Raw genomic sequence first — 24,491 nt, forward strand, 5'->3', positions numbered from 1 at the left:
TGAAAAATACTGAAAAGCAAATGAATTTTCTTTACCGACTTTTCAGAGGAAGGGCATCAGTGTCAGTTGATTCAGATGCAGCTATAGGTTAAAAAGATGCTTTATATTTATTTGTACTTGATCTATCTCTTTGAAAATTTGTCCTGTCTTATAAGGCTGCTATGGCACACATGCAATGTTGCACTGGAGGTGGACCCTTGGCCTGGTGCAGGATTGGTATGGCACTCTGGTCAGACCCAGAGAGCGCCTGCCACCAGGAGGCGGAGCACACAAGGAGACAGAGGCTAGCTGGAGCTTCGCCAATAGCAATCCAGGGTTTCTGCAGGTTGAGCCCTTGGGTACCCGGACCGCCTGGACTTAGGTGGGCCTCCAAGGGTCTCCCTGAGAGATAGAGGAGAGGTGGGCCCACCACGGGAAAAGGTGCATGGCTGGTGAAGATAGGATGGTCTAGACCAGGAACAGGATCACTGGAGACATCTGGAAGCAAACAGGAAGTGAAGGTCCTCCGGGCGAGATAGGCAGCACCTATTGGTCTAGTTGAAGGTTGGCCACGGTCAGCGTCCAAGCAGGCTGGCCTGGTTGTCAGAGGAGCAAACAGAGTATCCGAGTGTAGTGCAAGGGTCAAAGCCAGTCTGAGGGTGGTCAGCCAAAGCAAGGGTCAGTTCCAAGATCAGTCCGTACGAAGTCAAAGCAAGCAGGGGTCAGTTCCAGGCGGTGGTCATATTTTGAAAATTCATCTTTAAGGGGTGAATTTTCAAATGGACTTTACATATGTAAATGGGCTTTTGAAATTGTCCAGTTGTTAGTTGCTTAGCACTGATTATTATCACAAGGCACCGAACGTAGGAGACTAAATATGGGTGCAGGTATATATTTAAGCTCATAAGTTTTAGGGTCCTAACTTTTGGAGAATTTTCCGTTTCAAATGTAAGGACTGATTTATTAAAGCTTTTCTTGCATTCTGTATTTAGGGGAAACATGCTTGGTAAATCAGGCCCTTAACTCCTAAAATTAACTGACTTAATAATGGTGCTTAAATGTAAGCGTTCATCTTTAAAAATAAATAAATATATATATATATATATATAATCAGCCTTTAAATATTTAAATAACACTGAGCAAGAGCTGCTCCACAATGCATCCTCCTCCCTTCAGGCCCCATCAGACTGGGTTCAAGCTGCAGTTCCCAGGCCATTTCAAACCTTCCTCACTGCTGCTTGTGCTCTTAAAGTATCTCCTAAATCATTTCTCTGACTGCAGAACTCTGATCTTGGGCTTCATTTTCAGTTTGTGTTGCATCACCAGCTTTCTCTTTAGCAATGCCTAGAACTTCCATGTTTGCAGCAGGTCTTGCTAACTCCCTCCTTCAGAATAATTTTAATAGTGCTGGGAGCTGGATCATGTGCTTTCTGCTATTTCTACTTCCTCTTCTCTGGTTCCTGTGACAGCAACGTGAGTGGTTTCTTGAGCCCATGTTCACTTTTGGGTTTGTGGCCATGCTAAATCCTGCCAAAACATATCCTCAGGACTCTATCCATAGCAGCACTGGAAGCGGATTAGTATTGTTCCCACTGCTCTCCTCACACCAGCCCAATTCTCTCACTCCTGGGCCCCAACTAGGTTGTGTCAGGAAAAGAAAAAGTAAAATAAAATGCATCCAAGCAGCTCTTCCCCTCTGCAGTCTTCTTCAGCAAGAGGCCCATGGGATTAACAACCCGCTCCCTCTGTTTCAGGGCTATTATAGACCTGATGCTATTAGCACGAGAGAATCTGGGTTCTGGGACATATATATTTTCCTTATCATTGGTTACATAAGGATAAGTAACATCTTTTGCACAAAGTTTGTTCCCTTGCTATTTTGCTGTCCTGGATAGATATCAAAAATTCCATTTTTTTGTTTTGGTGTGAAAGAACAGTGGCTTATGTGTCCAAGGAGAGTACAAAGTATGCATTTTTTCATCCAAAGGAAAACATTTATTTTATTTATTTATTTTTGGTTTTTTTATATACTGATCTTCTTGCATTGGATGCAAATCAAACCGGTTTACAGTGAAACATTATAACTTGCCTAAGAGCATTACATAGAACGAAGAACATAGAACATAGAGCAAAATAAAATGCTTGTGAGTATTACATAGAACGAGGAATATATAAAAAACATTTGGTAACATGGTGTTAAAAATAAACTTTTTATACAAGGTTAATGCAAAAAAACCCCCATCAACTTTAAATGAAAACAGTCGGATAATTGCCTCAATTGAGATAGAGTGCCGGGGGAGGAGGTCAGGGGCGGGCGCGGGGATGGGAGCAGAGGATAAGGGGAACAGTGGATCAGAGAGGTAGAGTATAGGGGAGGGTTTAAGTGTGGATTAATAACATAAAGAGCAAAAACTTGGTTGTAGAGGGGAGTGACTGTAAGCCCTCAAGGAAACGCTAGGCTAAATAGCCATGTTTTCAGTTTTTTCTTGAATGAAATCAGGCAGGGGTCTTGTCTGAGTTCTGGTGGGAGTGTGTTCCAGTGGGTAAGACCTGCGGTGGATAGTGCCCTGTTCCTTAGCAAAGTTTTGGCTTGAGGGATAAAAAGGGTGCCTTGGTAAGCTTTTCTGATTGGTCTCGAGGATTTGTTGGTGCGCAGCTGATATGTAAGATCCATTGGAGCTAAGTTGTAAACAGATTTATGTGTGATGGTCAGGACTTTGTAGAGAATTCTGTATTTGATCGGCAGCCAGTGGAGGTTGTAGAGGATGGGTGTGATGTGGTCTCTCTTATTAGAGTTAGTCAAGATCCTGGCCGCAGAGTTCTGTAACATCTGTAGAGGCTTAATGGTGGTAGCTGGTAGACCGTGTAAGAGAGAGTTACAGTAGTCAATTTTGGTAAGGATGATAGCTTGTAGGACCAAACGGAAATCTTGTGAGTGCAGAAGCGGTTTTAGCTTTTTCAGAACTTGTAGTTTGAAGAAGCATTCTTTTGTCGTATTGTTTACAAATCTTTTAAAGTTAAGCTGATTGTCAAGGAGCACGCCTAGGTCTCTTACGAAAGCTGAGTTTTTGAGGTTGTCCATGATGGTTGAAGGGAAGTTGGAGAGAGAGTTGAGGTCTTTTTGTGGTTGATCAGTTATGGGTGAGGCTGCCTCTCTCTACATGGGGTTGTCTTCCTGGGAGATGATGAGGTATTCAGTCTTGTCTTTGTTGATGACTAAATTGAGTTTAGTGAGGAGAGTGCTGATTTCATGAAAGCAATTCTCCTAAATTATTAAAGAATTTTGTAGGGACGTCTTAATCGGGATGAGAATTTGGACATCATCCGCGTATACAAGGTGTTTGATTTTCAGCTTAGCAAGGAGGAGGCAGAGGGGTAGCAGATAAATGTTGAAAAGGGTCGGGGAGAGGGAAGAACCTTGTGGGACACCCAGGTTTGAGCTGATTGACTGTGATTCTTTGTTGTTGATTTTGACCTTGAATGATCTGTTGTTGAGAAATAAACGGAATCAGTCAAGGGTGGAACCTGAGATACCAACATGAAAAGGAACAAGTCGATTGAAAAAAGAGGGAAAGTACGAAAGAGACTATGTGTAGCAATAGAAAGTATCAAAGAGTTATGGAAAGGGAGGTCTTTAGGTAAGCTAGAAGCTAAGCTCCATTTTGAGAAACGTATTGACCAAAATTTCATCAATGCATGAATGAAGGATGCATACAATAGCATGGCTGCTTTACATATGGGGGTGAAGGTTAGAGTGAGAGAAAAAGAAACCTATCCAGAGATGTACAATTATCTGACTTACCTTACGAGAAACAAGCACTTGATCAAGCAATTTCTGCTCATGCAGCTGGAGCTCCAAGGCCTTCTCAGTTCGCTCAGGTATGTTACCATGTTGTTACATTCTTGGAAAAGGGCATGCAGCAGAGCGACATGCAGTCATGTTTCATCTCCTTCCTGTTCTTGAAAATATTTTGCCCTTCCCCAGTAGGAACAAATGGAACAGATCCCTCCTAGCAAATTGGGACCGTTAGACCCTAAGCAGCATGGTTGCATCTGCTGCTTGCTGGACCTGGAAATAATGCATGCAAAAGTATGTGCATATTAAATCTGGACCACAAAAACACGCGCATGGTTTTGCCTACAACACATGTAATTTTTGGACCGTTAATGTCAGATTTTCAGTATAGCCTGGATATGGGCAACTTTCGGGTAACAATATATTATCTATTTAGGCCTTTCTATTTGTAAATATCAACTAATTTGTATGACAAAGAACTGCTTCAAACAATTCCTACTATGTGCAGTATAAGCTCAGTTTTAAATAGCATCAAAAAGAGGATTTTTCAGAACCTTGTTTTCTGGTCAAACTGTCTGTATAAGGTTGCCTTTCCCATTGGAATTCTAACTAGATTAGCTTTTATATTCTGAAAGTATCTAATTCTCTTTGAGTTAAATAGGTCACGCAGACATCTCATTTGTGACATGGACGTTTGAGGAACGGTTTGGAATTTATTATGAGCTCCATTATTTAATATACCATTCCAGTGGACTCGTCAGTGCCAGATGTAACGGTAGCCAATTATTGTGTATCTTGGGGCAATACATACCTTTACTGAAAAAGACTTGTCTTACTTTTTTTGACAAGGTGCCATGAATATGATGTGTAGTATGTGTTATGAAGTAGTATCAGAGTTTATTGTTGAATTCAATAGTATGGAAAAGCGTGCAAGCTGCACGATGAAATGGACTCCATAATATCCTGTTCCAAAAGGAAATGTGGATATGATGAAAAGTAATTGATTGTCTGTGGAGTAGGTTCCCAAGCTTTTATTTTAAACCTGCTGCAGGAAGAAGAAAAGATTGAAATGCAGAGAGAGACAGATACTTTAAATTATAAAATGCTTTTATTTCATTACGAAAGCAAAACAATAAAATAAAGCAATTACACATAGAATTCTTTAAGTACAAGAAAACATTTTTACAAATTCAAAAATAAATCACTGCCCACAATTTTACAAAGTACATTATTAACAGCTTGTTTTGTTTTGTATTTTTGAATGTCATGAATCATTTTATAATGTGATCCTTGATTGAGAGACCCGCCCCCCCCTCTGATGTCACTGAGGATTGTGACGGACATTAAACGGTAGGGATGTGAATCGTGTCCTCGATCGTCTTAACGATCGATTTCGGCTGGGAGGGGGAGGGAATCGTATTGTTGCCGTTTGGGGGGGTAAAATATCGTGAAAAATCGTTAAAAATCGTTAAAAATCGAAAAAATCGAAAAAATCGAAAAACCGGCACATTAAAACCCCCTAAAACCCACCCCTGACCCTTTAAATTAAATCCCCCACCAAATAACTTAAATAACCTGCGGGTCCAGCGGCGGTCCGGAACGGCAGCGGTCCGGAACGGGCTCCTGCTCTGAATCTTGTCGTCTTCAGCCGGCGCCATTTTCCAAAATGGCGCCGAAAAATGGCGGCGGCCATAGACGAAAAAGATTGGACGGCAGGAGGTCCTTCCGGACCCCCGCTGGACTTTTGGCAAGTCTCGTGGGGGTCAGGAGGCCCCCCACAAGCTGGCCAAAAGTTCCTGGAGGTCCAGCGGGGGGTCAGGGAGCGATTTCCCGCCGCGAATCGTTTTCGTACGGAAAATGGCGCCGGCAGGAGATCGACTGCAGGAGGTCGTTCAGCGAGGCGCCGGAACCCTCGCTGAACGACCTCCTGCAGTCGATCTCCTGCCGGCGCCATTTTCCGTACGGAAAATGGCGCCGGCAGGAGATCGACTGCAGGAGGTCGTTCAGCGAGGCGCCGGAACCCTCGCTGAACGACCTCCTGCAGTCGATCTCCTGCCGGCGCCATTTTCCGTATGAAAACGATTCGCGGCGGGAAATCGCTCCCTGACCCCCGCTGGACCTCCAGGAACTTTTGGCCAGCTTGTGGGGGGCCTCCTGACCCCCACGAGACTTGCCAAAAGTCCAGCGGGGGTCCGGAAGGACCTCCTGCCGTCCAATCTTTTTCGTCTATGGCCGCCGCCATTTTCGGCGCCATTTTGGAAAATGGCGCCGGCTGAAGACGACAAGATTCAGAGCAGGAGCCCGTTCCGGACCGCTGCCGTTCCGGACCGCCGCTGGACCCGCAGGTTATTTAAGTTATTTGGGGGGGGTTCGGGAGGGTGGGGGATTTAATTTAAAGGGTCGGGGGTGGGTTTTAGGGGGTTTTAGTGTGCCGGCTCACGATTCTAACGATTTATAACGATAAATCGTTAGAATCTGTATTGTATTGTGTTCCATAACGGTTTAAGACGATATTAAAATTATCGGACGATAATTTTAATCGTCCTAAAACGATTCACATCCCTATTAAACGGCGCCAGAACACCGGGTGCCTGTGCACAGGGATGCCACACACCATCACCAGCGGGCTCCCTGAACTAACAGTGATGATAAAGACAGAAAGAAAGAAAAAAAGGTGAAAGAATCCATCTGGAACTGAGAGGGGAGGAGCGGTGTGTGATCCTTGATTGGGAGACCCGCCCCCTCTGATGTCACTGAGGACTGTGACGGACGTTAAACGGCACCATAACACCAGGCGTCACGCGTTGAAGGGGCACTCCCATTTGTGCTTCACTTCGTGCATACCGTAGTGTTAGCCATTCCCCATGTTCTTTTATATCCCTTGTTAACAATCCCCATATTTAAATGTTTAATGTATTTGACAAAGGTAATGCATAAGTTCCTGCAAATTTTGTTTAAATGTAAACCGATGTGATATGTAAAATCGAACACCGGTATATAAAAGTAAATAAATAAATAAATAATAAAATTCTAATTTAATTATTGAAAAAAATCATGAAATAGAAAACAGCAAAAGAATTCTCCGTCCCTGAACCAAAGATGCTTTTAGAATAACCAGTTTGCTGTGACTCAACATAAAATTTGCAAGATACACAACCTCTTTCTTTTGGGATTGATAATTAATTCCAAATACAAATGCAGCTAGGAAATCAATAGTAAATAGTGGCCCATGTTGGCCACTACCAGATATATAGGGGTAGATTTCCAAAGGAGTACACGGGGCCTACATGTGTGTGTGCCAGCTGGCGGGCACACATGTTCGCCCGATTTTATAACTTGCGTGCGCAGGCATGCACAAATTATAAAATTTGGGGTCGGTGCGCGCAAGGGGGTGCACACACATGTTGACCGCGTGCGCCCTTTTGAAATCTACCTCTATATATCTGGTAGTGGCCTACATGGGTAGCGCTGAGCCTTCCCCTATCCCTTCCTCCTAACCTGACCTTGCCACCCCTTCCCTTAACCTTTCCCCCCCTAGCCCTACTCTAACCCCCTAAAAAATGTTTGTCTTACCTTTTGCAACTGCCTCCGGGCAGCCTGCTGGCACGTGATCCTCCAACAGAGCGGCAATGGCCGCTCTGTCGGAGGCCTCTGGCCCCACCCCAGCCCCTTTTTGCAAGTCCCGGGACTTACATTTTCGCGCACAACCGCCGTTGCCACACTGCGGCTTGCACCGCACTCCTCCGGCCGACCCGACGCCACCCACGCCCGTCCGGCTCGCTGCATTCGACAGGGGCGACCCATCGGGGTCCGAGCCTGAGGCTGAAACCGTGATCCTGCGGCCTACCTGGCATCGGAGCTGCTCCCTTCGATGCCAGCGGATCTGACCGCCTCTCACCGACATCTCACTTCCGGCGCTGAAGGACCTTTAAATCTGCCAGTTAGCCCTCGGCATCTCGTGCCGGGCGTCTCACCCCTTGGTGCGCCCCTTTGTGCCAACTTTGTGCCCTTTGTGCCTAATTCTCTTCACTTCCTCCCCTCTCCCAGCCTTCCTCCAGGCATCCATCCTTCCTTACCCCCCCTTTTTAAATCCCACAGCTCCACCCCCCTTCTCTCACTGACAACCCCTATGCCTATCTTGTCCGCGCCCTTGCTATTATCTTCCCCTCTCTCCACTTCCAGAAAAGTTAAGTCCTCCGCCAGGTGACCACCTGCTCCTCCTCCTCCTCCCCTCCCATTACTCTATATTATATACTACACAATGCGGCCACACAGCATTCCTATCCCCACTTTCCTCCTACAATCCATGCACATCTGCACAACACCCCCCACGATCTCCGACAATCCCTAATCCCAATCATGATCAACCTACTAACTCAACTGATAGGCCTAACAACCTTCACAATCCTCCTCTTAAATGCCCAGTCCATAGTCAAAAAAACCAGCCTTCTCCATGACATACTCTCCGATGACAGCCCAGATATCTGCGCCATCACTGAAACATGGCTAAAAAATTCCAATTCTGTCCTAATAAACCAATTCCCAACAGATCGATGCAACATTTTTCTCTATCCCCAGACCCAAAAAATGAGGAGGAGGCTTCCTTCTCACGGCCAAAAAGCATTTCAATTTAACCCTCCAACCTATTGCTCCCCACCACAGACTCAAAATTGCCCTATTTAAATCTTCCTTCCTCCAAATTTGCCTCATCTACGCGCCCCCTGGACTACTTGAGGAAGACCCATCCCCTTTAATCAAATACATCACCAAATACCTAGACACACACTCCCCCACCATTATTCTCGGGGATCTCAATCTACATGTTGACAAATCGCTGCTCACTGCAATATGTGAATCCCTACTCACATCCATGGATGTGATCGGCTTCAAACAGATCATCACCAACCCCACCCATAAGGCAGGCCACATCCTCGACCTCATCTTTACTAGTGCTCTGATCCAATCTGACGCACCCTCATGCCAACCTATTTCCTGGTCTGACCATTTCCGAATTGAAACCACATGCTCCATTAATGACACCCCCGCACCTATCCTCCCTAAAAATAACTATACACTTCCGGAAATCATGTAATTCAGACAAACTCATAGCAGCCCTCACCGACATACTTATCAATCTGGATCTTACAGATGCGGAGTCGGTGCTTACATCCTGGCATCAGCTCACCAACACAGTGGCTAATGCTCTCTGTCCGAAACAATCCCGAGAGATCAATCCTGCCGACGCTAAAAAGAACCCTGGTACACTTCCAAGCTTAAAACTATGAAACGCCATCTTAGGAAATTAGAAAAAAGGTGGTGTAAAGAACAAACACCTGCACACCGATCCACTTTCCATTCCTACCTCCACTCCTATAAGGAAGCCATAGACAAATCAAAATGGGACTTTCACGCCCAAAAAATCCACCAAGTTAAATTCAATTCTCGGGCCCTTTGAATTTGTTACCTCCCTCACCAAAACCACCCCTACCCTCCTTCCTGAATCTGATCATAACAACCAAATGTGAGGAACTTGCCAGCTGCTTTCACAAGAAAATTCAAACTATCATGGCATGTTTCTCCCCTTCCCCCACATCCATCATTCACACCTCTAATACTTTTCTCACTACCACACCACACACTCCCACATCGTCCCAGGCTATCAATCCCTCTGCAACACTCAATCCCCCCCCAACACTTAACTCATTTGAGACCACCACACGCATTGAGATAGAATCCATTCTCAAGAAAATCAAACCCACAATACAACCATCAGACACTATCCCTACCAAAACCCTGCTCTCCATACCCACTTCCAAACCTATCGCAGACATCCTAAACTGCTCGATTTCTTCAGGCACAGTACCCACATTACTTAAACAAGCCATAATCAAACCCATCCTAAAAAAACCTACTCTTGACCCATCTGACCTAGCCAACTACCGTCCCATCTCCAACCTACCCTTCCTTTCCAAAATCCTAGAAAAAATTATCAACACTCAACTCACAAGCTACCTAGAAGATCACCACATCCTCTCCTCATCCCAATTCGGTTTCCGCCGACAACACAGTACTGAAACCTTCCTCATCTCCCTATCCGACTATATCCTGACAGCCCTGGACAATGGACAATCTTACTTACTAGCCCTCTTGGACATATCCTCTGCATTCGACATTGTCAACCACAATATCTTGATTGAGCGCCTTCAAGAAATTGGAATATCCGGTGTTGCACTTTGTTGGATTCAATCATACCTCACCAACAGACAATACCGAGTAAAAAGTGGTCACTGCGAATCTAAACCTATCAACTTATTACAAGGGGTTCCCCAAGGCTCCTCACTTTCCTCCACCCTCTTCAACATTTACCTCCTTCCCCTTTGCAAACTCCTTTCCAAACTTGGCCTTCCGCACTACATATACGCAGATGATGTACAGGTACTCATACCTATTACCTATTCTCTTCCAGAGGCACTGAAAACATGGGATGTCGCTCTCACAACCATCAACTCCCTACTTGCTGATAACTTCCTCGCTCTCAACACAGCCAAGACAGAGTTCCTACACATCTCACACACACCCAACTGCCCCAGCCACTCTCTTACTCCCTCCCACCCTACTGTCTCTTTCACCCCTCACGTTCGCAGCCTTGGCTTTATTCTTGATAGCCACCACAGCCTTATACATTCATCAATTCCACCCTTAAAGATGGTTTCTTTAAGCTCCACACCCTAAGAAAACTGAAACCTCTGCTTCACTTCTCCAATTTCCGTATTGTCCTCCAAGCCACTATCCTCTCCAAGCTTGATTATTGTAATGCCATACTCCTTGGCCTCCCTAAATACGCTCTACGACCACTGCAGATACTCCAAAACTCGGCAGCATGTATCCTCACCAATGCCCACCGAGGCGATCACATCACCCCAGTTCTCAAACACCTACACTGGTTGCCTATCAACGCACAAATCTTATACAAATCCCTAACTATCATGCACAAAATTATCCACAACCAAGACATGCCCTGGTTCAAAGAACATCTACGATTCCTTGCCTCTAACAGACCTGTCAGAGCACAACACTGTGCCACACTACATACTCCCTCTCCCAAAAGTGCAAAGCTTAAGTCTACCAAAGAACGTGCACTCTCTTTAGCTGGCCCCTCCCTGTGGAACAAGATGCTCCCTAACCTTTACCTTGAGCCTTGCCCAAAAAGGTTTAAACAAAACTTAAAGACTTGGCTCTTCACTCACACATACACCTAATCATCCACAGCTCACTTCTCCTCCTCTCTCCCTCCTGTAAATTTCTTGTAAATTGTTTGTAATTACCTGTATATATTTCCCCCGCTGTTACCCTCCCTGTTACCTTGTTTAATGTTGACACCTTTTGTATATGGGTGTCTTGTTTATATGCAATATTAATTGTTCCCTGTGAAGCTTCTTGCTACTTTCAGTTATCTGTAAACCGAGATGATGTTCCCAACGTATCTCGGTATATAAAATGCTTAAATGGTTGACGTAACTATAAAATGGTTTAGGTCCTTTTTAACAAATAGAACATATACAGTTAAAATAAAGGACACATATTCAGATACTATTAAATTAACCACAGGCATGCCATAGGGCTCTGTATTGTCAGTGAAATTGTTTAATATATATTTACTTCCCCTGTGTCATTTGTTAACAGGACTTGATTTAACGTATTTTGTATATGTTGATGATATTCAGATTTTGTTTCCGATTAAGACGGATGTAGGTGAGACCTTGAAATTCATAAAAATGTATTTAGAAATAATTAGACAAGTTTTAACACAACTAAAATTAATTTTAAATCTAGAAAAAACTCTTTTTATGATTTTAGATAGGAAAATAAAATATGATGAACCAAATTTAAGCCTAGATACTGATAATAAGGTTGAAGTAGTAAATATGGCAAGAAATCTAGGTTTTTATGTGGATACGGAATTGAATGGTCAAGCCCATATCTCGAAGAAAGTCAGAGAAGGTTATTGTAAACTAATGATGTTGCGACGCCTCAAACCACTTTTATCTTACGAAAATTTTACAACAGTTTTACAAGCATTGATTTTGACAGGACTAGATTATTGTAACGCAATGTTGATCGGTTTGCCAAAAAGCACTTTAAGGCCATTACAGATCTTACAAAATACTGCGGCATGGATATTGACCAACACAAGAAAGAGAGATCACATTACTCCAATTTTGAAAGAACTTCATTGGCTTCCAATCGAGCAAAGAATAATTTTTAAAGTTTTATGTATTATACACAAGATTTTATATGGAGACAGGACAGACTGGTTAAATACAGCAATAAGAATACATGTACAACAACGTAATTTAAGATCATCAAATAAAGGGTTACTCTCCATTCCGAATATTAGATCAGCACATCTTTGTGAAGTCCGAGAACGAGCATTATCAATTACGGGTCCCAAACATTGGAATAAAATGCCAACAGAACTGAGACTACAGCAGGATAAGAAGATATTTAAGAAAGAACTAAAAACATGGTTATTCCGGCAAGCATTTAAAGTTGATTAATCTGTAAATGAGAGTTCCATCAGGCAATTAGTTCCTTTAGTAGTTCTCTTATTCTTTTAACCTCTTACTACTTTTATTTGGTTAATTTTTAAGAATGTCAGATTTCATTGTTTTAGCTGGGGACTTTTATAGTTTTATATGGGAAACACTTTTTCTTGTTTTTGATTGCCTATTTATACTGATTGTATTAAATAAAATAAATAAATAAATACATGCGTCCTGGGGCTTTACGCGCATCACCGGGCCTTTTTAAAATAGGCCCGGCACAAATAGACCCAGTTATACGCATAAATCTGGAGGATTTACGAGCGTAACCCTTTTTAAATCCGGCCCATAGTGAATTCACTAATACATTTAAAGGATGTTAGACACATTCCTACTTCCATAGCAACCTAACACTTAAGTAGGAACTGAACAAATTTCAGTTGAAGGCAGCAGTCCAGCAGCAAGAGGGGGGCTTCCCAGTCTTTTACATCGAGTGTCACATGTATAATTTTTTACCCGCCGGTGAGAAATTGTACATGTGCATGCGACCCAAAGAGCTCCTGGCTCTCAGAGATTGAGTATGATCTCTGGAGGCTAGAGTGGCAGAACTGGAGGAGCTGAGGCAGACAGAGAGATATATAGATGAGACCTTCAGGGACATAGTAGCCAAGTCCCAACTTCAGACTGGCAGCCCTGGTGCTGCCTTGCAGGAAGAAGGTCTCATGATTGGAGAGCATCAAACTGGTGCATCAGGAAAGGATCCTGTAGCAAAGACCTGCTGTCCAGGTGGTGCATTGTCCTTTCACACTGAGGATATCTCCCCAAGGCCTACTGCCCAGGAGGGAAGGGTTAGGTCGGCTGTCATAGTTGGTGATTTGATTATTAGGAATGTAGACAGCCAGTTGGCTGGTGGGCATGAGGATCACTTGGTGACATGTCTACCTGGTGCGAAGGTGGGGGACCTCACGCGTCACCTAGATAGGATTTTAGACAGTGCTGAGGAGGAGCCAGCTGTCATGGTACATGTGGGCACCAACGACATAGGAAAATGTGGGAGGGAGGTTCTGGAAGTCAAATTTAGGCTCTTAGGTAGAAAGCTTAAATCCAGAACCTCCAGGGTAGCATTCTCTGAAATGATCTCTGTTCCACGCGCAGGTCCCCAGAGGCAGGCAGAGCTCCAGAGTCTCAATGCATGGATGAGATGATGGTGTAAGGAAGAGGGATTCAGTTTTGTAAGGAACTGGAGAATTTTTTGGGGAAGGGGGAGTCTCTTCCAAATGGATGTGCTCCACCTTAACCATGTTAGAACCAGTAGAGATGTGAATCGGTATCGGACTCATTTCCGGTATCGGGGTCATAGTAAAACCATGAGAAATCTTCGTTTATGGTTTTGAACGCTTTTTTTTCGGCTGTCCAGAGCCAGAAAAAAAAAAACACCCCAACCCTTTATTTATTTATTTATTTATTTACTTTTAATTTTTATATACCGGAATTCCTGTATACAATACAAATCAGTCCGGTTTACATGAAACAAAAAGATAGCCCTGGTCTGGGAAGTCAGACCGGGGTTTTTTACAAAGAACATTGAACAATAATATATAATACAATCCTTGAACATTGAACAATAACAATAAATACTTAAATTAAGCCATTTAGCATGTTAAACTTAAATTAAACTTAAATCTAAATTGAATTTTAATTTTGGAAAATATTGTGTATTATTAACTGTAATACAAAATATTCCCAAGTTATGTCAGGATAAGGCGCTTAGTTAAATTCTGGAGATTGCTTAGTTCAGTCAGGATAAGGCGCTTAGTTAAATTCTGGAGATTGGAACGCTTGCCTGAAAAGCCAGGTTTTTAACTTTTTTTTTAACTCTGGTAGACTGGGTTCGAGGTGTAGGTCTGGGGGGAGAGCGTTCCAATGATGTGGTCCTGCAGTTGAGAGTGCTCTTTTTCTTAGTAATGATGTTGCTGGAGGGGCGAACAATGTGCCTCTGTAGGCGCTTCTGATGGGTCTGGAGGATAAGTGTGGACGAAGTTGAGTTTGGAGTGAAATCGGTGCGATGTTGTGTATTGATTTATGAATAATGGTGAGGGTTTTAAAAAGGATTCTCTGTTTGATGGGTAGCCAGTGGAGGTTGCTCAGAATGGAGGAAATATGTTCTCTTTTATTGGTGTTTGTTAGGATTCTGGCAGCGGCGTTTTGTACCATCTGTAGAGGCTTAATACTGTTGGCAGGGAGGCCAAGTAGAATTGTGTTGCAATAGTCGAGTTTTGAAAAAATAATGGATTGTAGGACGAGGCGAAAGTCGTTGAAGTGAAGGAGTGGTTTTAACTTTTTGAGGACTTGTAATTTATAGAAACAGTCCTTGGTGGTGGTATTTATAAATGTTTTTAAGTTAAGTTGACTGTCGAGCCATGCACCTAGATCCCTGATGCCTGAGGGGAGATAAATGTTTAAAGAGGATAGTTGCGAGAGGCTGGGTGAGTAGATACGTGGGTCTAGTGAGATAAGTAGCATCTCTGTTTTGCTGGAGTTTAAAATCAAGTTAAGGTTGGAGAGGAGTTGTTTAATTGGTTGTAAACAATCCTCCCAGAAGGAGAAGGTTTTTTGAATAGATTCTGTGATGGGTATGAGGATCTGGATATCGTCTGCATAGAGGTAGTGCTTAAGCTTGAGATTTGATAGCAGATGGCAGAGGGGGAGGAGGTATATGTTGAACAAGGTGGGTGAGAGAGATGAACCTTGTGGTACGCCTTGGTCTGATAGGATGGGTTCAGATTCCTTATTGTTTACTCTGACCTTGTAGAACCTGTTTGATAGGAACGATTTAAACCAACTGAGAGCAGTGCCTTTAATTCCTATGTTTGATAGTTGGTCTAATAGTAGTGAGTGGTTTACCGTGTCGAAAGCTGAGGATAAATCTAGAAGAACCAGTAGGTATGATTGTTTTTTCTCCAGATTCAGAAGCAGGGTATCAGTGAGAGAAAGCAGTAGGGACTCTGTGCTTAATGATTTCCGAAAACCATATTGTGCAGGAGAGAGAATGTTGTGCTCCTCGAGATATTCGGAAAGTTGTTTATTGACAGCTTTGTCCATCAGTTTGGAAATCAATGGTAAGTTCGCAATGGGTCTGAAGTTTGCTGGGTCAGTGGGTGATGCGTTTGGTTTTTTCAGTAGTGGTTTAAGAATTGCTAGTTTTAACTGATTGGGAACCGTACCTTGGGCTAATGAGGTATTAATGATTTCAGCAATGGGTTTTGCTACGGTGTTTGGGATGGAGGTGAGCAAGTTGGTTGGTAGAGGGTCTGAGGGATGTGCAGCTAGTTTGATTTTTTTGAGTATGTTTTCGATCTCCATGGCGGATGTGGGTTCAAATGCCTCTAGTCTGGCATTCTGAGTGATTTGGTATGTACTCGGAGGTGTTAGTGGGGCATTGTGGGTTGTAAGAGGTAGAGTAAGGTTGGAAATTTTTGTCTTAAAATAAGTGGCCAGTTCATTGGCCTTGTTGAGTGCTTGTTGGTCTGGAATGGAAGGGGGAGTTGGTTTGGTAAGAGATGAGACGTAAGAAAATAGAGCTTTCGAATCAAAGATGAAATTGTGAATTTTTTTTGCATAGAAGTCCTTCTTTGCTTTGTGGATGGCATTTCTGTAGGTGTTGAGTGTGTTTTTGTAGTCCAGTCTTGCTGTATGTGAGGGGTTGTTTCTCCAGCTTTGTTCTTTATTTCGTAGTTTTTGTTTCAGGGATTTGAGTTCCGGAGTGAACCAGGGTTTTCTGTTGTCTCGTGCTGGTTGTATTATTTTGGAGGAGATTGGGCAGAGTTGATCTGCTATTTTGTTCGTGAGTTTGATCCATGAGGTAGTGGCTGAGTTGGCGTCTGAGAGGTCTAATTGGCTGAGTTCTTTGGAGCATTGTTCGTTAAGAAGTTCAAGTGAGCATGGTTTCCTGAACTGAATAGTGGTTTTGTTGATGTTTGGAGGTGGTGTGTTTTTCATTTTGATGGTCGTGTTGATGATCTGGTGGTCTGACCAGGGTACTGGTGTACAGGAGGGATTAGAGTAGGCGGATAAGCTGTCGTTGATAAAGATGAGGTCTAATGTGTGACCTGCCTTGTGAGTGGGACCGCTGATTATTTGTGTGAATCCTAGGTGACTGAGGGAGGTTAGGAATGTTTCACAGTTTGAGGATTGAGGGGTGGAGTCGACGTGTAAGTTGAAGTCTCCTAAGATGATGGACGGTTTGTCTGAGTTGAGGTGTTTGGCTATCAGCTCTATTAGAGGAGAGGGGTTAGTGTTTAGGGTTCCTGGTGTAGCGTAGATGAGGAATATTTGAAGTTGTTCAGATTTGAATGTGGAGCATTCCAGTTTTGTAGTGGAGTATGATTGTTGTAAGGTTAGGCTAAGTTGTTTTTTTGCAGCAAGTAGGATTCCTCCTCCTTTTTTTTTGGGTCTGGGTATTGAGAAGATGTCAAAGGTTTGTGTTGGTAGTTGGTTTGTTAGTGTTATGTCTGAAGGCTTTAACCAAGTTTCTGTTATTGCACATACGTCTGGGTTGTTATCAATGAGGTAATCATTGAGTAGGTGCATTTTTTTGGAAAGAGACTGTGCATTGAATAGGGTTAAAGTAAAAAGTGAGAGGCCTAGTAGTTGCGTGATGGGAAATGTCATGATGGAGATTAGTCTTTGTTGTCTGGGTATGTGGATTGGGTCTGGTGGGGTGTTATTTCTGGGTTTTCTCTTGATTGTGGGAATAGGATGGAGGTGCATCTTTGAATGGAAGCTTGATATGTCCTCCGCGTGTATGCTGGTGTCCTGATAGGTTGTCTGTGTGTGGAGTTGTCCTTGGAGTTGTTTGAGTCAGGCGCTGTTGAGTGGATGCTGGAGTCCCGATAGGTTGTCTGAGTCAGGCGTTGTTGAGTTGTCTGAGTCAAGCGTTGTTGAGTGGATGCTGGAGTCCTGGTAGGTTGTCTGTGTGTGGAGTTGTCTAAGACAGGTGTTGTTGAGTGGATGCTGATTTTTTATATCAAATTATTTTTTTATATCAAATTATTTAGAATACCCCACCCTCCCGACCCCCCAAAAACCTTTCTAAAGTACCTGGTGGTTCAGCGGGGGTCCCGGGAGAAATCTCCCAGTCTCAGGCCGTTGTCTGCCAGTAAACAAAATGGTGCCGATGACCCTTTGCCCTTACCATGTGACAGGGCTATCGGTGCCATTGGCCGGCCCCTGTCACCTGGTAGGAGCAATGGATGGCCCGTGCTATTTTTAAAGATGGTGCAGCCATCCATTGCTCCTACCAGGTGACAGGGGCCGGCCAATGGCACCGATAGACCCTGTCACATGGTAAGGGCAAAGGGCCATCAGCACTATTTTGATTAGTGGCAGCTGACGGCCTGAGAGCGGGAGATCGCTCCCGGGACCCCCGCTGGACACCAGGTACTTTAGAAAAGTTTTATGGGGATCAGGAGGGTGGGGGATTCTAACTAATGAGATATAAAAGGTCGGGGTGGATTTGGGGGTTGTTTTTGTGTGCCCTTTCTTCCCCCCCCAAAAAAAAAACGATAAGATAACCCCATAAACATTTTGTGGGGTTTTCTGATCACTTTTAGGGACCCTCCGATTCCTGACAGATGAGAAAATATTGTATGATATTTTCATCCATCAGAAAAATGATTCACATCCCTAGGAACCAGACTGCTGGCACTAACATTTAAAAAGGAGATAGAGTAGCTTTTAAAGTAGAAAAAGGGGGAAGCCGACAGTCGCTCAGCAATACATGGTTTGGAGGAAGGTATCTTCAAGGGATACTAATGATGCATTAGAATTAGGGCATCCCGACAGTGAGGTTCCAATAATAAGAAAAGTAGTCCAAGTGCCTGTAACAAAAAACTCACCTGAGCTAAAAAATTCTAACTTATTCCCTATCAATTAAAAAGCAGAATGAAAGCCGGTAGAGGGAGCCACTGTGGAATCTGGAGAGTGGGCTCCAGAGCCGCTGGCTGATGACATCGCATTAAGTCCCGGCGCACCTAATACCCTTCCCCCACCCTTGACCGTGGAGGAAGGAGGACAGGCCATGAGAGCTGTTGAAGAAAGGCATGAGATCACCCGAGAGAAGCAGTCGAGCACTGCCGAATTCGGAGGAGCGAGAAGGAAAGTGAGACATGGACGCAAGAGTCACCGGGTTGGAAGATGAAAGTTCTTCCTCGGGAGACTCCGTTGGAGACACGGAAAAGGTTGGAGATCTGCAGGTGGAAATTGGGGACCTATCAGTTATGTCGGGGAACCAGACAAAACAGATAATGAAACTTTTTCCACCCATGGAAAAGCCTAAAGTAATAATACTTGATTCATTGTGGGGAGGTCTGAAGGATCTGGAGGCTGTTATATTAAACTTGACAAAAATAACTATAGGAAAAAATCAACAATTCCACAAAATGGATGCTTCAATTAAAGACCAGATGGATAAGTTAAAACAAATATCTACAAAAGTGGGGAAGTTAGAGGTGAATCAAAATGAGTTAAGAGTGGAGGTTATAAATACCAAGAGGATTGAAAATTTGGAAAATACTCAAATTTACGCATTAAAATTTTCCATATTCAAGTTTATATCCCCGTGTGAGATGTTTAAGAATTACTTTACTCAAATCTTTGGTCTACAAATGGAACTTTTTCCCGTGTTTAATCGGTTTTACTATTTACCAGAAAGAGAAGAAAAAAAAGCTGCTAGATCAGCAGTTACCTCAATCACAAGAAAAATTGAATTTGACTCAATTGCTAGAATCCTCTTCCGAGATTGAGATTAAACAGAGAAGAACTTTTTGTTTCATTTATTTTTGGTAACATATAGAGAATTGGTGTTTAAACATTTTATGCGGAATAGATTAAAAATGTTTCATGGTGCCAAGGTATGGGTCTACCCAGATTTATCGAGATCCACACAAGAGAGAAGGAGGAAGTTTGTATCTATGAAAGGAGAAGTAGAAAGATGAGGTGGAAAATTTTTTGTCAATTATCCTTGCAGATGTGTTTTAACTTATAAAGAAAATAGATATGTCTTTTTTGAACCTGCTGATTTGTTTAAGTTTTTGGAAGGCAACCCACAGGAGTTAACTGATTTAGGTTAGATGCATAATAGAAGAGAGTTAAATTGTTCTTGCCAAGGCACTAAGAGTGGTTATATGACATAGTAGTCAATTGTTTCTGTATTTCCGCTGTTTACAAGCCCCGATTACCAAATTTTGCTTAAACATTATATTTTCATAAAGGTGAAAGTATAAGAACAATTACTATATTTAAATGTAAATTCCTTGAAATGTTATTTATTTATTTATGGTTAAATGATAATTGCTTATTTTATTGTTTGAAAATGAATAAAATTTAAATTACAAAAAAAAAAAAAAAGCAGAATGAAAATACAAACAAAAAACAAACTTTGAAATGTTTGTATGCTAATGCCAGAAGTCTAAGAAGTAAGATGGGAGAATTAGAATGTATAGCAGTGAGTGATGACATAGACTTAACTGGCATCTCAGAGACATGGTGGAAGAAGGATAACCAATGGGACAGTGCTATACCGGGATACAATTTATATCGCAATGACAGAGAGGAGCACCCAGGAGGCGGTGTAGCGCTTTATATCTGGGATAGCATAGAGTCCAACAGAATAAACATCCTGCATGAGACTAAATGCACAATCGACACACATATATCTATTTATACTTTATGGTCTCTTTATTCTGTATTTAGTTACGGTCTGTATGTGCTCTGTACAAGTGACCATGGTGAGGTATTTTGCTAGTATTTAGTTTCTGGGTAGGGATCTATGGCAGCCTAGTTTATTTTGTTTTCCTAATATGAGGTGTATTGGTATTTTAGGACATGGTGTAAAATTTGCAGTGTTGCCTTTTCATAGGTAGGATTGCTACTGTTTGTGTGTTGGCAGTTAATGGTGTTTTGGTATGGGAGTTTTACTATATTGTAAATGTAATTCATTTTTCATATGGCTTTCCCAGAGCCAAGCCCACACCCAATACATATTACCATGTCTAATCCCATATGAGCTCCAGATCCAGACCTCCGCTTTGCCTGACTACACTACAGCCTATCTCCAGACCCAGACCTCCGCTTCGCCTGACTATGCTACAGCCTATCTCCAGACCCAGACTTCTGTTTCGCCTGACCACGTTTTGCCTATCTCCAGATCTTGACCTTAGCTTTGTCTGACTATGCTATTGACTTCTCTGTGATTAGACCTCAACTTTGATTGACTACGATATTGATTGTCTCCATGATCAGACCTTAGCATTGCTTGCCACAGCCCCTGGATTGCCTCTGGCCCTGACTCAAGCCTACCATTGGACACCTCTTCTGCCTACTCCCTTTGCTCGAACACCCTCAGTCTGCCTTGGTTTCATTGGTGCCTGAGTTTCCAGAACCTTACCCAGTCCAGACTAGGACTACACCTTCCCTTGCCTGCTGTCTCTGGACTGAACCAGCCTTTCTTGAAATTCTATCTCAGGGCCCATCTAAGTCCTGCTGGCTCAACTCGCAGGGAACGAGGGCTGGTATAGATGAAGCTCCAGCAGACTCTGCCTATCAGCCACCTGCCGACAGTGGGGACCCGTAAGTCCTCACCTACGGGTTGCCCAAGGGTCCACCTCTGATGCGACACACTTGGTATACATTTTAGTTTTCCTACTGGAAGACTATTACATCAGAGTAAATAGAATCCTGTTTTTATTTATTTAAGGTACAGCATAGGAGAAGATCAGCACATGATAAGAAGAATTCCTGAGACCAGACTTACCAGTGCCTCTCAGTTATCCAAGCAGCAAATTCAACCAGCTGCCTCTAACACTGACCCCTAGACCCCTACACAGATAAGTGTACAATGACATGGCAGCCATAAAACGTCTAGCTACACCACCAACAGACAGTTATACCTGCAGAGGGTAAAGGAAAAAAAAAGACACTCAAAAAGAACAGACAACAGTGAAAACAACAAACAGAGAGATAGAAAGAAGGAGCAAAAAGAAACAAAATCAGAATAGTGACCGAAGAAGAAAGAGGAGAAAAATGAGAAAGAGAGACACAAACAGCAAACAAGACACACTTACCTGAGAATTCTCCTGGTAATCGTTTTCATATTACCATTCATTGTTGGTTCTAGCATTAACATCTGGATAAATAGTTTACACAAAAAATCAGATTCTTTAACAACTATTGATTTAAATCATCACATTTAATGATACATTGTTAAAGAAAAGGAATAAGAGATCACGTGATGTGGTGAACTTGGTCGGACGCACGCTGACAGTCTCATCTTTTTGCAACTCGTGGGAGTTCTTTTTCACCGTTTTTACTGGCTGATTTCAGTGCTGAAAAAGGACCCCACATACCATCTGAACGTTTGGCGACAGCAGCGGACATATGGCGACTAAAATCCAAAGAAAAGAGAAGGAGAAGACCAAGCAACCTGAATCCAAGATGGCGCCGATCTCCCCGGAGTTAACTGAAACCGTTTCGGAGGAATCGCTCGAAGATAGAATATCGCAAGTTGTGGTACAAGCATTAGACGCCCAGCTGCACCAAATTGCAGAACAAATTGCCGAAGTACGTTCCTCCTTGGGGGAAATTGAGACTTGGGTTGAGAGAGTGGAAGGACGTACAACCCTACTTGAAGATGACGTAGGTGTGATGGAACGCCGGATTATAGACCTGGAAAAACAAAGTAAGCAACAAGGTGAGAAACTGGATGAGTTGGAGAACCGTGCCCGATGTAACAATTTGCCCTTCTTTGGGTTCCCAGAATCCATTGTGCAAGCGGACATAATGAAAATGCTGGAGTCGTGGTTGATAGGCCAGATTCCAGCCTTGCAAAACTCTGTCTGATGCCTGATAGAACGTGCCCATCGGATAGGCCCAAAACCAGCGGAAGGTGCAGCAGCCAGGCCGCGTGTAGTAATCACTCGATTCCTGAACTACGTCAATAAAATGCTTATCTTACAGCATTCTCGTAAGAAATGGAACCTCAGCTATGGGAACCACAAAATTTTAATTTTTCAAGACTTTTCTGCTCATATCTCTGGGTTGAGGAAGGCTTATACCCCCGTATGCTCGGAATTCGTTGCAAAAAAGGTACATTTTTCATTGATGTATCCAGCTAAACTAAAAATATGGCACCAGGGAGGACAACAAATTTTCGATGATGCTGTAGCAGCTCGAGACTGTCAATAAACTCCTGCAATCCTCTGCAGAATCAAACGGATGAAGTTTTTTTTTTGTTAGTTTGGCGTTGGGGCTACTGATATCTCCTTTTTGTTTCTCTGTGGAAAGTCGGACTAGGATTTCATTAGTGACTTTAAACAGTCAAGATCTAATTGCTTTTCACGGAGGCCCACTGTGATGGAAACATGTGTGCTTGCTGCCGGCAACAGGCGCAATTGGTAGCCATTGAATACCTGGGACAGATAAAGTTTTGGTGCCAAGACCATTGCGTTTTTCTTTTTTTGGGGACTTAGACACTTGGTAACCTGGTTCGCTCGTTGGCTGTTATTGCGTTCTTCTTCACATTTGGTTTTTAACTTCCAAACTAATTGGTTACCAATCATTATGGGGCCTAACACTGAAGGGATCCTTTTTTTTTCTTTTTTCTTCTACCGGAAAATACATTTACCTAGATGAGACGACTGAGCACATCAACATTGATGACTCCCTGCCCCTCACAGGGGACGAAAACCCTAGCGGGGCAGCTAAGAGGGGTTTTTTTTGGGAAGGGGATGAGGGAGGGGGGTGGAGAGGGTCCAAAAAGGGGTAAGCGGAAATTGCTGTGTCGCTGGGGATTTCTTGGGGACTTAGTTCTTTTGTTTTTATATGATGCTTTTAATACTTGTGAATGGAGACCACAAACTTATGTATCCCATTGGGACCATTATTGGAGCGATATTAGAGGTTTATTTTGGGCTTTAAGAATTTGCCAGATATATAGAGATACTACACCATGGCGGGAGAAGCAATCACATGGAATGTCGCCGGCCTTGGCATGCCCATTAAACGAGAAAATGTTCTTTCCCGGTTAAATAAATTGAATGCCAAGTTAATTTTTCTCCAAGAAACGCACCTACTGCAAAAAGACGTGCGTAAACTTATGAAAAAAGGATTTGGGCAGGCACTTCCAAAAGCTGTGGTGTAGCGATCTTGATACATAAGACCTTTGATTTCCAACTGAAAAGTCAGATCATAGATCCAAAGGGGCATTACGTTATAGGAACTGGGATACTGATGGGGATGTCAGTGACGCTAGCATCGGTGTATGCTCCTAACCAATATAACCACTTTTTCTTTACAGAAATAGTGTCCCAACTTTCACGGAATAATGACTATCCAATCATATTAGGGGGGGATTTAAACTGTATCGTTGACCCGGCCATGGATAGGCAACCTGGGAAGCAAGGAAGTCCCATGAGTGACAACAAGGGCCCACCATTTCTATGTACCCATTTGAAACTGTTGGACCTCTGGCGGACCTTGAACCCTGGACATCATGATTGCACTCACTTGGCTAGGGTGCATGGTACGTGGTCCAGGTTAGATTATTTGCTAATTTCTGAATCCCTGCTTCCGTGCTTTTCCAAGGCTAAGATAGCCAAGTTAATAATATCGGACCACTGCTCTGTGACAGCCTATCTAGAAGTTTTACCGCCCTCCTGTGGGACTCAGTGGCGATTACCTGGGTTTCTCTTCTCTGACCGAAATTTTCCAAAGTTTTTGAAAGAAAAATGGGCTACATACGCTGAGGAAAACAGCCAACATACTCACCAACCGATATTATTTTGGGAAACTGCCAAGGCAGTTCTACGGGGCCACATAATCAGTTATGTGAAATATAAACGCATCAAAGAAATTAAACAAACCCCTGGTACAATGAAAAAATAAAAGAAGTAAAATGTAAGGTTAGAAAAAAAAGAAAAAGATTGGACAAAACATTAAACAAATGAAAACCTAACTAGATACAGAAAACACTTAGCCTACTACAAACAAATAATCTATGACGCAAAAAAACAATACTACAGTTCCAAAATTGAAAAATTTGCAAATAACCCAAGGACATTATTCACCATAGTTAAAGATCTCACCAGCAATAAAACAGAGACCCCCCTAAACTTACC

Source organism: Rhinatrema bivittatum, chromosome 10 (genome assembly GCF_901001135.1).
Source record: "Rhinatrema bivittatum chromosome 10, aRhiBiv1.1, whole genome shotgun sequence".
In the NCBI taxonomy this organism is placed as follows: domain Eukaryota; kingdom Metazoa; phylum Chordata; class Amphibia; order Gymnophiona; family Rhinatrematidae; genus Rhinatrema; species Rhinatrema bivittatum.